The following is a 15,055-nucleotide window of genomic DNA, read 5'->3' as shown; positions in this document are numbered from 1 at the left end:
CAACTTTGACTAATAAATAACAGCAATTTTACGCCATAATCGGAAGCTTTTATTGTTTTTTTCTCAGGGTTGATGAATTAAAATAATAAACTTATTTTTTCTTTAGTATTTAACAAACAGCTTGTGCTCATGAATTGCTGACTTTGTTTTACTGTTTGAGAAAACTGATAACGGTTAAGACCTGAAGTCTAGCAATTTGCATGTACTTGCTACATGTATTATGAACTGTAATGCCAACTACAACTACATTTATAAGGTAATTGCTGGTAACAGTTACGATTACATGTAGTTCTTATAAGACTGCTTTTATTACTTTTAATTTCTGTAAATATTGTTTACAGCATATTATGCTTATGATAATTAGCTATCACTCTGGTTCGATGCATATTGAAAATGAAATTTTAACAGTAATTTCCAGTAACTTATTTATTCAAGCAGTAAAACAAATTCAACAAGTCATGAGCAAAACTCCATATCTGTGATACTAAGTTTATTATTTTAAATCATCAGTCCCAAGAAAAAACAAGAGGGCAAAGATGGCCCTAAGTCGCTCACCTGAGAAACACACCATAATACACCATAACACTGTAAACATGTTTGACCTACCAATTTCATGGAAAAAATATTCTGACCAATTGTCATTAAAATTGGAGCAAAAGTCTTGAGTACAAATAAGTATTTTCTTTGATTTGACCTAGTGACCTAGTTTTTTATCCCAGATGACCCATATTCGAACTTGACCTAGATTTTATCAAGGCAACCATTCTAACAAAATTTCATGAAGATCAACTGAAAAATATAGCCTCTATCGCATACACAAGGTTTTTCTTTGATTTGACCTAGTGACCTACTTTTTGATCCCAGATGACCCATTTTCAAACTCGGCCTAGATTTCATTAAGATTATCATTTTGACTTAATTTCAGGAAGATCAATTGAAAAATACAGCCTCTTTCGCATACACAAGCTTTTCTTTTGATTTGACCTAGTGACCTACTTTTTGTTCCCAGATGACCTATATTCCAACTTGACCTAGCTTTCATCAAGGCAATCATTCTGACCAAAATTCATGAAGATTAATTGAAAAATACATGTACAGCCTCTATGCATACACAAGGTTTTTCTTTGCTTTGACCTAGTGACAGGTCTGGTTTTTGACCTCAGATAACCCATTTTCGAACTCGGCCTAGATTTCATCAAGGTTATCATTGTGACCAGAATTCATGAAGATTTATTGAAAAATACAGCCTCTATCACATACACAAGGTTTTTCTTTGATTTGATCTAGTGACCTAGTTTTTAACCGCAGATGACCCATATTCGAACTTGGCCTAGACTTCATCAAGATAATCATTCAAACAAAAATTTATGATGATCAATTGAAAAATACAGCCTCTATCGCATACAAACATGCAAAAGGGTTTTCTTTGATTTGACCTATAGTGACTTAGTTTTTGAACCCAGATGACCTGTTTTCGAACTCGGCCTAGATTTCATCATGGTGATCATTCTGACAAAATTTCATGAAGATCAGTTGAAAAATACAGCCTCTACACAAGCTAAATGTTGACAAACAGATGACAGACAGACACCGGACATCGGGCGATCACAAAAACTCACCTGAGCATTGCTCAGGTGAGCTAAAAACAAGAAAAATAATAAAAGCGTACAAATTACTATTAATTATCTGTTGAATTTGTGGACGTATTTTTCCGGGGATTAAAGAAATAAAAATACTTCTGTTTCCTGTGACTAATCCATTTATTTAAAAAATATGAAAACTTTTGAAATAATCTCCCATTTTAAAGATAATTTAGTCTGCTCTATGTAATACGATTCTCAGTATTCATATTGATTTCTGGACCTCTAGTCTGCCAAGTACAGGTTGTCTAGAGGTCTGGTAATTGAACCTCTAGGAATACAGGCTGACTCGGACCATGGCTGATTCGGCCCAAATAGTTCCTAACACTAATATAATGCGTGAAAATAACATTTATGAGCATTAAGTTTAATTTTTGATGAAAATAATTATCAAAATGCTTATTTATATGCAAAACAGATGCATTTTAGCTTGTCGAAACTTCTTACCTGCTTCTACGGTGTATGATTTATAACATAAATTTATCTCCTTACTTCAAGTTAAATCTCTATAAAGCATTGCCCACTTCATTCATTTTTAAGAGCATTGCCCAACCCGGGTTTTCCCCGAGCAGGTTACCCTGGATGGGTAGTTGCAAACCCTGAAGAATAGCGAAAAACCCGCAGGTGATTATTATTCTCGATATCGACATTATAGAATAAATCCAGTTTTCCGGTATTAACCACCAATAAACGCCTGTTCCCGGTTTTACGGTGAGGGGGGTATTGGCCATTATGCTACATGGTGGTAGTGTTTAGATAATCCTTTTTTCAAGTCTAAACAAAGAAAATGAATAAAAAAAGTATTGCAGATTATCATTAAACATTGTTGTAGTTAAGTCAAGATGTAGCAAAAAATATCCTCAAAGTTTACTTATATATGCCCGTCACAGCAAATTTCTTTACTTTGCACCTGTATTTGCAAACTGAATTTTAATTTTGTGGTTGTTTAGTAAACACTGTAAGTATTTTGTTTTTCGAAGTCCACAAAAAAAACTCCTTACCAGGGAGAGATACCTTAAAATACACCAAAAATTGGAAAGTAAGTTCTATATTGTACCACAGAAAAGTGGTCTTGGTTTTTCCCTACGGTCAATTATAAAAAAGTTACAATATAAGTTATTTATAGTAACAACTAAGGGAAGTTAATCTTAAGAAAAAAAAAAATCAAAAAAAAATAAATAAAAAAAAAAAATTACAAGTCCACACAAAAATCTTTACCAGGTAGAGATTGGTCAAAATACACCTCAAAATTGGATGTAGCATGCATGTTGTACTACAGAAAAGTGGTCTCGATTTTTCCCTACGACTAGTAATGAAAAAGTTACAATATAAGCTATTTATAGTAACAACAAAGGGAAGTAATTCTAAAGAAGGGAACTGCGCATGACACTTCGTCTCATGATGGTGTATAATTGTGCCAAGTTACATCAAAATCCCTCCATGCATGAAGAAGAAATGCTTCGGACAAAGTCATTCTTGTATCTGACCTTTGGCCTCTAAGTGTGACCTTGACCTTAGACCTAGGGACCTGGTTTTTGCACATGACACTCCATCTCGTAGTGGTGAACATTTGTGCCAAGTTATATCAAAATCCCTCTATGCATGAAGAAGAAATGCTCCGGACAAGGTTTTCATTCTTGTATCCTTTGACCTCTAAGTGTGACCTTGACCTTAGACCTAGAGACCTGGTTCTCGCGCATGACACTCCGCCTCATGGTGGTGAACATTTGTGCCAAGTTATATCAAAATCCCTTCATGCATGAAGAAGAAATGCTCCGGACAAAGTTTTCATTTTTGTATCCTTTGACCTCTGTGACCTTGACCTTAGACCTAGGGACCTGGCTCTTGCGCAGGACACTCCGTCTCATGATGATGAACAATTGTGCTGACTTTCATCAAAATCCCTCCATGCATGAAGAAGATATGCTCCGGACAAAGTCATTCTTGAAATTGACTTTTGACTTCTAAGTGTGACTTTGACCTTAGACCAAGGGACCTGGTTCTTGCGCATGACACTCCGTCTCATGATGATGAACAATTGTGCTGACTTTCATCAAAATCCCTCCATGCATGAAGAAGATATGCTCCGGACAAAGTCATTCTTGAATTTGACCTTTGACCTCTAAGTGTGACCTTGACCTTAGACCTAGGGACCTGGTTCTTGCGCAAGACACTCCGTCTCATGATGGTGAACAACTGTGCCAAGTTTCATCAAAATCCCTCCATGCATGTAGAAGATATGCTCCGGACAAAGTCTGTGGACGCCGTCCGGGCGTATAATAAACACGTTTAGAGTGGTAAGAGATTTGTATTAAAATTGTGTTTGTTTATGTAACAAATAGAAGTAATAAAATATGGAATACTAGAGGAAATCACTTCCCTTTTTTGTCTTCTCTTGATTTCCTTACCAGAAAAGTAGAGAAGTTGGGTGAAATTATAAAAGTCAAATAAATTCAGTACGATGTGTAACACAAAACTGGAATAAGCAAAGAAGTAGAAAATACTTTATTTATACTTAATTTTCATAGCTCTTTGGAATAACCACCTGCGGGCTCTTCATAATTCATACGGGACAGCTGTATGAATAGACACCTGCGGGTTTTTCACTATTCCTACGGGAGAGCCATAAGAATAGCCTGCAAGGCTATTCCTAAGGGACCATAAGGATAGCCACTTCTTTTATTTTTTTTAAAATTGTTAAATAAACTCAATCTGAAAAGACACTTGTGTAATATTCTCTATAACTGTATCCATCCTAGAACTAGAACTGTGTAAAAGAACAGGAATATTGGATACATCTGCCTGACCTGTAAACAAAAATGAAGTGTCTTGGGGTATGGATCCGTACCTCTAGAATCTGATTCTAGAGGTACGGATCCATACCTCTAGACAACTTACAAGCCTTTAAGCGGTTTTCTAGGGGTACGGACCTCCGATTTTCTAGAGATTAAGGATCATTTACATAAATTTCAAATTTTGTTGAAAAAGAAATAGCAAGTAAGACTTCATCAGAATTCACCTTAAACTTAAACCCAGAGCTCCAGATAAGCTTTTGGTGCAAATGGGTATTTACCCATCACTTTTCGTCTGAATTGGGTATTCGAAATTTGAATTGGGTAAAAATAATATGATCATTACCCAGCCTTTTCAGAAGTAATTGGGTATTTGCTAAAACCAATTGGGTATTTTACCAATCTCGTACTAACAATTGAGCAGAGCTCCAGATAAGCTTTTGGTGCAAATGGGTATTTACCCATCAATTTTTGTCTAAATTGGGTATTCGAAATTTGAATTGGGTAAAAATAATATCATTACCCAGCCTTTTCAGAAGTAATTGGGTATTTGCTAAAACCAATTGGGTATTTTACCAATCTCGCACTAACAATTGAGTATTTTTTGCTTACAGTATACATGGTATATAATATATCATTGAACAGGATTGACTAAGTAGCTAAGTACTTTAATGGCGCCCTTCAATGTTTAATACAAAAATGTATTTAAAATTGTAATGAATGTTCCATACTGTTGTTTTCTTTTTCAGTTCATCCACAATATCCGAACGATGTGGTCACCACAATGTGCATTCTCCCAAAAGATATCATCCAGTATTGGTGACATTACATCGTCACAAACAGGTAACTGTCATTGTTGAACAGCAAAATATCCCACTAATTAGTTTGTGCTGCAACAATGTTTATTCTTCAACTCTTTTACATTTTATCGGCGTAAAATTGTTTGCAAAGTATCCAAAAAACACCGATCAGCCGACTGAATCAGTGCTTTTTTTCAGTTTTGGGGGAAGGGGGTCGGTGCCCTTTGGAGGGGGAAAAATTCGACGTAAAACTAAGAAAAGGGGAATTTTCATTTGTGTTGAAATAAACTATAGTTTCAAGTTTATTGATAAATTCAGGGCCCATAAGAGCATCTGACATGACATATAACACAATGTAGTATATCAATACCAGATAACCAAATAAATTTTTCAAATGTGGAGGATAAGACATCCATTAGACTACCAAAATTTACAACAGACATTAGGTCCCTTCTTAAACAATTCGGTGAGTGGCTGTTTTTTTATTTCTGTCAAAGTCTGACATTTGCAGTCACTGTTACATTTGACCTGTCACAATAAAAACAAACTGTAAACAAGAGGGCCATGATGGCCCTATATCGCTCACCTGTTATCATTGCACTTGAGGTAGTCTGTGTTCAGACCTTATGTTTTGTTCACAGGAGATAACTCCTGAGGCAATACAAATTTTGTATCATTATGTCCCTTTTATTCTCAAAACATACGGTCTGTGCAAATCTGGTTTGAGCATCTCCTGAATTCTGGAGATCGACCTTTATCTAAGGTCAAGCTATTACAGCTGAAAATGATCATGTTACATGACCTGGTGGTTCTGGGATATTTATTGCCATTCACACATGTTTATAAACGACCCATTGACCTGTAGATTACAGGGAGCACTTTGGTAAAAATTATTGAACTAGAAAGAATACTCAATGAATAATTGATATTATATAATAGTGGATTAATGCTGTTGTTTAACTTTTTATATATTATGTATTTTGTGTTTAAATTTGAATGATTTTTTTAAAAAAAGATGTTGCACAGATGAAAATGCTTCTATATAATAATTCATGTCTTAATTGCTAAAATAAGGAAATGCTGATTGTAATCTACAGTAGATAAGAATACCCGGCAATAGGAATTTTAAGAACAGAACTAACACCTTCCTACAAAACAGAAATCATGTATAATGTGGGAAGAAGTGAAATGCCCCCAAGGGGACAAAAAAAATGACAACATTGGAACCAAAACAATATTTAGGTGTTTTAGAAAAAACTAAAAAAATATATCTCCCTATCATGATCTTTCAATTTCTTTATTCAAAATAATTTCTTTATTTGAAATAAATAAGCGTGATCTGTAAATAGTTTGCTAGTTTTTTCCTTTCGGGTTTTTCATTGGCTTATTATATACTTAATACTTATTATGTTTGGTAAACACCCCTTTTTTTAACATTAAATGGTATGTTCTAATTGAAAGAGGGAAAAGTTCATTTAAAAATTTACATGTAAGGGGTTTAAAAGATTGTTTTGATAGATAATGAAAAAAACTTATTAGTGCTTCAAAACATTTCTATTACCTGAACATGTTGGCATCCGCGAAAAATATGATATTAACTGCGTGTCAAAAGGTAATGACACAAACCAGCACAAAATGATATTCGTTCCAAAAAAAATTATTTTTTATTTATATTTTTTGTGGGCTTACTTTGCAAATGCATCGTTTAAAGGCTTGTTTTGGGGTTGCTGTGTTTCCAAAAATCTCCCCTTACCTATTATTTTTTTTAAAATTTCATTGCTAAAACGTATTATAAATGAACATGGCGTATCTGTGTGTTATAACCAAAAAACAAAATACCCAAAAAAATACAAAATCAAAGAACTTTAAAAAAAGGGGCCAAGATGGCCTGTCCCCACCTGAGAAAAACCCATAACAAACAATTAAACGGTAGACTGTTTGACTAAGAATTCATAAAAAAAAAAAAATTCTGCCCAAAATTTTCAGGGGAAATTGGAGCAAAAATTTAAAGTATAAGTAAATATTTTTTTTTTGATTTCCCTAGTTTTTGACCCAGATCCCCCATTTCGAATCGACCAGATTTCATCAAGGAATCATTTGACCAAACTTCAGAAGATGAATTAAAAAATACAGCTCTTTTGATACGAAAGGGTTTTTTCTTTGATTTGCCCCTAGTGACCTGTTTTTGCCCCAAAGATGACCCATTTTAAAATTTGGGTCTAGATTTAATTAGGGAAATCATTTTGATTAATTTGGGAAGATAAATTAAAAAAATACAGCCTCATCGATTAAAGCTTTTCCTTTTGATTTGACCTAGTGCCCTAGTTTTTGCCCCCAGATGACCCTTTTTTTGAATTGATCTAGATTTCATCAATTTTTATCATTCGACCAAAAATTTCATAAAGAAAATTTTAAAAATAAACCCTTACGGATACACAATTTTTCTTTGTTTTCCTAGTGACCTAGTTTTTGACCCAGATGACCCATTTCAAATTTGGCCAAATTTTCATCAAGGTAATCATTCTGACCAAAAATTCATGAAGTTAAATTTTAAAAAAATACAGCCTCGTCGCTACACAAGGTTTTTCTTGATTTGATAGGCCCTGTTTTTAACCCAAGATACCATTTTCGAATTGGCCAGTTTCATGGTTATCATTCTGCCCAAAAAATTCATAAAGATTAATTAAAAAAATACACCCTCTATAGATCACAAGGTTTTTTTTGATTTGATATGCCCTATTTTTTGCCCCCAGATCCCATTTTAAATTTTGGCCTAGTTTTCATAAGGTTATCATTCTGACCAAAAATTCAGAAGTCAGTTAAAAAATACAGCCTCTATCGCATACAAAAAGAAAAATGTTGATAGAAAGCAAGAAGACAGCGCCGGCCCCGGGATCACAAAAACTCCCCTGAGCATTCTCGGGAGCTAAAAAAAAAAAAAAAAAACAGAAAAATCTGAAGTTAATGGTTTTAAAAAACGCATATCACGTCAAACAAATATTTCAAGCCTTTTCATTTCATTTTCAAACCACAGTTTGGGGTTCCCATACTTCCCATCCAATTAATTGCCTTATTTTTTTAGTTCACTAAGAAATTATCTTTAAGAATGTAAGTGCTTTTTTCATTTTTTTTTAAAGGGGAAAAAAGTTATTAAAATCACTGAATTAGCGCAAAATCGGTTAAAAACCAATAATTAGGGGATGTTGTTATACCCGTAGATAAATGGATTATGCGGTGGAAGAAAAATTTATCGATAATATTTGTACTGTTTTTTTAAGGAATTGTTTAATTTTTTTAAAATTTCTTTTTAAGATTTTACTTAAATTTAGACCCCAACTACTGTTTTGCTTTGAAAATGTAGAAAATATTTTTAAAGTCTTCTTATAAAAATGCATTTGGGAAAGGGTTTCACATTCTGAGTAATTTTTTATAATTATGTTTTTTTTTTGAAAAGGGGGAAAATCTGGGTGAATTTGCCATTTACAATAAAAAACTCTTATTTGGCGATGTAAATAAATACATGCACTTGTTAAAGGACGTGTCTTAAAAAAAGCTGCATAAATTTTTTGGGGATTTGATCTTTTAAGGAAAACTAAGTTTTTCTAATACCACTTGCATTGGGCTCCCTTAAAGTTCATTAACATTAAATCACTGTTAAATTTTTTATTTGGGAAAGGGGGTGCATTTTTTTTCGGGGGGGTGATCAAATATTTAGATTAAGGCTTTTATTGCCAGACGTTACATAGTGTGTGTTGTTTTTTTTTTAACAAAAAATTGACAGGAAAAATGTGTCATTTGTGATTTCCACTTTCGGTACTAGAGGAAGAAACCCGGCCCGTCAGGCAGTAGGAAGCATTTTTAGAGTGGGGGGGGGGAGGGCGGCACAGATTTTGAATCAGCCCACCCCTAACAACCCCGTTCCATGAAATGTTTTAAAAATGTTTTTTTTAAAAAATATTTTGTTTTAAAACAAAAAACAATTTCAAAACTGCAGGGGACGGGGTTTTAAAACGATCGTTGCCAAAAAATTGCTAAGAGGGAAATTAACTTAATTGGTCAAATTATTGAGAGGGGGGGCCCCCTTTTCCCCCCCCCCCCCCCCCCCCCCACGTTTTACGGGCCATACCCCTCCATGATGGTACAGAGGTAAACATCAGGTGCCCCCCCATGCATGTATAAGAAAGACCTCAGGTGCCCCCCCCATGATGACACCCGAGGAAAACCCCCGGTCCCCCCCATGCATGGTACCAGAGGGGACCCCAGGTGCCTTAGGGATGGTATTAAAGGAACCCCGGTTGCCCCCCCCCTGCGGTACTAAAAAGGGGACTTCAGGTCCCCCAAAGCATGTAATAAAAGGAGACCCCAGGGGACCCTCCCTACATGGTTCTAAAAAGGAAAATCCCCGGTGCCCCTCCTGCATTTTTTCAAGCACAACCCCCAATAGTGGCTTCCTTTACCCGAGATTTTTCACCAAACAAGGTTTTCAACCCACAGGGGTGGGTTTTTAACTCGAAAAATCACTTTTCTAAATCGAAACCACTCGAAATTCCTTTTTTTTCTCAAAAAACATGTCAAAAAAAAAAGAAATCCCCAAATTTATTCAGCTATAGGTAGTTCAACCAACTGAAACTCAAAAAATAATTTGGTAAGCTTTCTAAAAACATGATGTACACATATCTTACTTTGCCCAAATTTACTAAAAAAGTATGGAGATTCTAAAATTACAGTTTTATGCTTTTAAAAAAAAAAAAAACACATTAAATTTTTTAAGTTTTAAGATGGGTTTTAAAAGGACCCTAGGTCAAGGAAAGAAAGGGTGGTTCGTGCAAATGAAAATTTAATGTACCCTAAACCTTTAACCGCACTCAAACTTTTTTTTCCATAAAAATTTTTATATTAAAACAGACGGATAAAACAGTTTCAAAAATGTTTTTACTTGGGTTTTTTGCCCCTAAAAAGTAAAATAAATTCTGGGGTTTTAAAATGGTTATAACTAGAAAAATTTTAATACAAATTCAAAAACACTCTAAAAAAGCATATTATAGTAATAGTAGTCTATATGAAAACTTTTCAACTTAAAAAAAAAAGGAAAACGAACATCATTAAAAACGTTGTAAAACTTCTAATCCCTTCTTTACGAATCCATTGTTAAAAAAAAATTATTCTGCCTATGACTTCTTTTTTATTTTGCATGTGCTTTAGATAAACTTATGGGTTTAAAAGTATAAATAGCATTACATATTTATTTTAAACAAAACCCTAAGAAAGACTTTATAATAATTTTTTGATTTCATTTAGGAATTTTGTTTTTATGATTGAAGACAAAGGGCAATTCTGACCTTTTTAATTTTTTGGTGTTATAATCAAAAGCAGCCTAATTAAAATGAAGACAAAATTTAACCTCAGCTCATGTGCTCACCCAACCTTTAACTAAATGCAGATTAAGATCTCTATCCATAGAGTAATTGAAATTGCAGTGTGCCATACTGTTGTGAACAGTCACAAACGCTTTTATCATGAAATACGTCCAAAAGCCTCTGACCCAGAAGTTTACCAGAACTAGAAATCAGCGCCAAGAACTGATGAAGTCAAAATATATAAAAGAATTATTTTTTTCTACAAAAAAGATTATCCTAGTTCGGTACCAGAACTAGGGCCATAACTCTGGAAACCCATAAAGGAAATCTAGCCAGTTCAAGAAGAAACCAAGGAATCTATAGCGATACAAGTAGTTTTGCAGTTTGATTAAATTTAAATCAATAAATAAGCTGCTATTGTGCAGACAAGGTCAAAAAAGCTAATTCCTGGGCCCTTTTCAGGGCCATAACTCTGGAACCCATAAATGGAATCTGCCATTTCAAGAAAGGAACCAAGATCTTAAGGTGCTACAAAAAATTGTTGTGCCATTTGGTAAAAATCAAATCATAAATAAAAAAAGCTGCTATTGTGCAGACAAGGTCCAAAATAAGCTGATTTTTGGGCCCTTTCAGGTCCATAACATCTGGTAGGAGTCTGCATATAATGGGGATCTGGCCATTCAAGAAAGGAACCAAGACTTACTGGTGATACATTGTGTGGCAGGGTTTGGTAAGAAATAAAATCAATAAATGAAACCCACTATCGAGCAGACAAGAAAATTGTTGACGATGGACGCACGACGTAGGTGATCACAAAAGCTCACCTTGTCACTATTAACAGGTGACTAAAAAAAACAATGTATGACGTTGGACTATCCCTTCCCCAAGCATAAATTCAAACCCGACCTGACCTAGAAGAGGGAAAACTCAACACTACCCGGCCAAACAAATAGAATGCAAATCATTTACAACTACATTCAACAGCGATGTTTGTGCAAATAATAAAGCGCTTCGATGATTCGATTTATATCAAGGGAAGTTACGCCAACCGTGTCGATGTAAAACAAAACGCGAGATACCGCGGTGAACTGTTTTTCTATATGAAAATAAATAAAATAAACTATGAATTATGATATAATTGATTGGAATTTTTTTTTTATTTTTCGGAGGGGAGATTTTAGGCCATCAGGAAAGGGGAAAAAATATTATACTATTATTGAGGGGGGAATGGGCCAATTTCGCCGAATATTTTTTTATGAAAAAAAATGTTGTAATGGCCCTGTGATTTTTCCGGATAAACTGCAACCCTGTTCTGCGGTAGACCGTGTTAACCAGTCCCAGTCAAAATCTAGCTTTAAAGTCCTCCCGTACCCGATCTAGTAATAAGAAAATTGCATAAAAAAAAAGAAAAGATACTCAAGCTATTTTTTTATGAATTTGGGTATTAGGAAATTAACTTGCGTTTTCATTACGCACACCTGTAATGAATTCAATTGGTTTTTCTGTAAATTTACTTCGTAAGATTACGCCAAATTTATGCAGCTTATCTGGAGCTCTGCTTAAACCTAAATGGTTTACAAGAAAACACCCGTTCACATCCGATTGTTAAATTTTCTTTCGAAACTAAATAACCGAGGAACCAATCATGAGGATTCGAACTGGCAGAAAAAATATAAAGATTAAAACAAAATAATTGTTTAAAATTATGTTAAATATGTTGGGAAAAAAACTATTTTAATGATTTAATTAACCCTTTAGGGTATTTATGTTTTCCACACATTGGTAGCCGTAAAACTAGATACAAGGGACGTTTTCACAACAGTTTTTTCTTTCATAATGTCCGGTTTAAACTGATTATTAAAAAATCAGTTTCCGTGCCGATTATCATTATATCTTGTTAAATAAACAAAAAAAATAAATAGGTGCAACATTATATGCTTAATTTATTTTTTTTCTGCTGAATTTTCAAACAAATTCATTTAAGGGTACAATGTAGTCCTGGCTTCAAAAACTCTTAAATGCCGTTTTTATATTTGTTTTATTTCATATTGCGCATTTAGAGACTTTTGGACAGGCCTACTATGAAAGACCATACCAAAATAAAAATTTGTCCAACTTTTTTTCGCAAACGTAGTCCACTGAAAATGTTTGACCGAAGACGTATGGTATCTAGATAAAGTAATCATTTTTACATCATTAACACCATTTATCAAATTCTCAAGCAAATCTTACAATAAAATCGCCGATGTTACAAAGTCACTGTTAGATCAGCACATTTCGGTAGCCATATGTTGAATAGCAACAATGAATTCTCGCAGGACATAACCCGAGCGAGCCACTAAAAAATACATGTAGAGCACCTGTAAACAAAAGAAATGATTTAAACATACAAGTTTCTTAAGGATTTTATCTAAAGAAAGTAATATAATTCAAATCAATTTTTCATAAAAAGTAACCATTTTCCAAGTTTTTTTTGCCACCGGGATGCTGATGCAACCTTCAAACGCGAAGCGGCACATAAAGCGCTTCTTACGGTTCGCCTGCGGGGAAAAGGAGTCTCTTATTTCAAAGGAGCAAGATGGCGGCGTAGAGTAAACCGTTTTCAGACCAGTTCGATTTGACAGTAGTTCTGCCATCATTAATTGTTTAATGCAAACATTTTTGGCACAATGTAGATTATACTAATAAATTAACTGATCACAAAGTTGCTGCTGCCGATTTCTATAAAATCTACAAAACCTCGAGCGTGTCATTTCTGTCACAACTATTGGTTATCATTTCCCTACGGAGTACACTTTCAGCGCTCCCCGTCCAAATCCAGTATATAAACCCGAGACGCGAAATCTTAAGCAGGTTTACAAGCACTCATTTAAAGGTTTCGTCTAATCAACAGTTTATTTTTACAACAAACTAATCGGCACGGAAACATGTACTCATTTGGAGTTCCTCGGTTATTTTGGGTTTTGAAAGAGAAGGTAAACAAATCGGGTGAACGCTGTATCTGTAAACCATTTTAGATCCAAGTTTTAAGTGAACACTGGTTTTAAGTCTTTTTAATTTCATTTCAACAAATTTTAAGATGTATTACCCTTAGAAAAAGGAGGTCCTACTCCTAGAAAACCCCTAAAAGATTGTCTAAGGTAGGGATCCTACCTCTAGAATCAGATTCTAGAGGCACGGATCCGTACCCTAGACACTGCCAAAAACAAAAAATATCCATAAAAAGAAACAACCACAAAATGAGATTATGACAACTGAACATTGAACATGTAAAGAAAAAATGTCTTTTTTAAGATAAAGCTTCACTTATGTAAAATACCAGTTTCGTTTAGGATCGAACATTATTACCGAACCATTTAAAACCTGTAAAAAGACAAAAAAATTGGACAAGTTTAAAACTTAACTTTCGGTTTGTGACCTTTCGCCGAAGTTGGGATATCGCTTTTTCCCCATGCCGTACGGTCCGGATTTTTGTACAAACCTGCGACCCCCATTTTGCAAAAACCTGAGTTTTTTACTTTATTTTTAAACTTTGTATGATAACAGTTTACTAGCTAGTTCATATTATAAATTATTAAATCATTCATATTAATAACTGACATCCATGATGAGGTTCCAGGTGTTTACCACGATGTTCTAATCTATCACATTCTTGCATTTTTCATGAAGTACATCTACGGGATACCTCCCAACAATCAATTTCTGATTCAAACAGGGAGGTCGGCAGTTTGTTTTTAAAAACCTGTTGCTATGTTACATTGATACATGAATATACATGGTGTTAAGAGATGTAAGAAGCAATAATATGTACACTTAATTAATCGCAACCTGAGAGAAAATTTATTAACAATGGCTAATGTTTGCTATATTTCTAAATCAAACCTTATGGATATTAAGACATAACACACGTTGAAAATTCAAAATAATGTCTAAAAATTTAAGCGTGAAAATTACCCCGGTTTTACTTAATCCTAGTCCAAAATATCTTATTTATAAAAATAAGCACAACGGACATCAATTTGTTACCTTGTTACCTTCATCTGTTTCGGAGCGCTATTTTTCAAAATGGAAACTGAATAAGTTTCTAAAGAAAACCCTCAGAGTTAGAGTCAGAGATAAATAAGATGTTTCTTTCTTTTTTTTCAGAAAGTGCAATTTGGGTGATTTAATGCAGAGTACTATTCAAGGCAGTGGCTACGATTTACGTAACGTAATCCCTACCTCCTAGTCTAAACGATAACGTCATTTCTGTATTCCTAGACAACCCTAAGGTGATAGGCTTTTATAAGAATTTACTGAAGTATTTAGAAAGGGCATCAATTTCAAATATTTTCGGACATGGCAAGAATGAATTGTAAAACTTACTAAATTTTCACTTAAAATACGAGTTTTTTCATGCCACCGTATCATTTTCTTGTTATCGATCCAGTAAAGGACACTATCGACTGATCCCTGTTAAAACTTTA

The sequence above is a fragment of the Mercenaria mercenaria genome, chromosome 14, assembly GCF_021730395.1.
Source record: "Mercenaria mercenaria strain notata chromosome 14, MADL_Memer_1, whole genome shotgun sequence".
NCBI lineage: Eukaryota > Metazoa > Mollusca > Bivalvia > Venerida > Veneridae > Mercenaria > Mercenaria mercenaria.
This window is presented reverse-complemented; position numbering follows the sequence as displayed.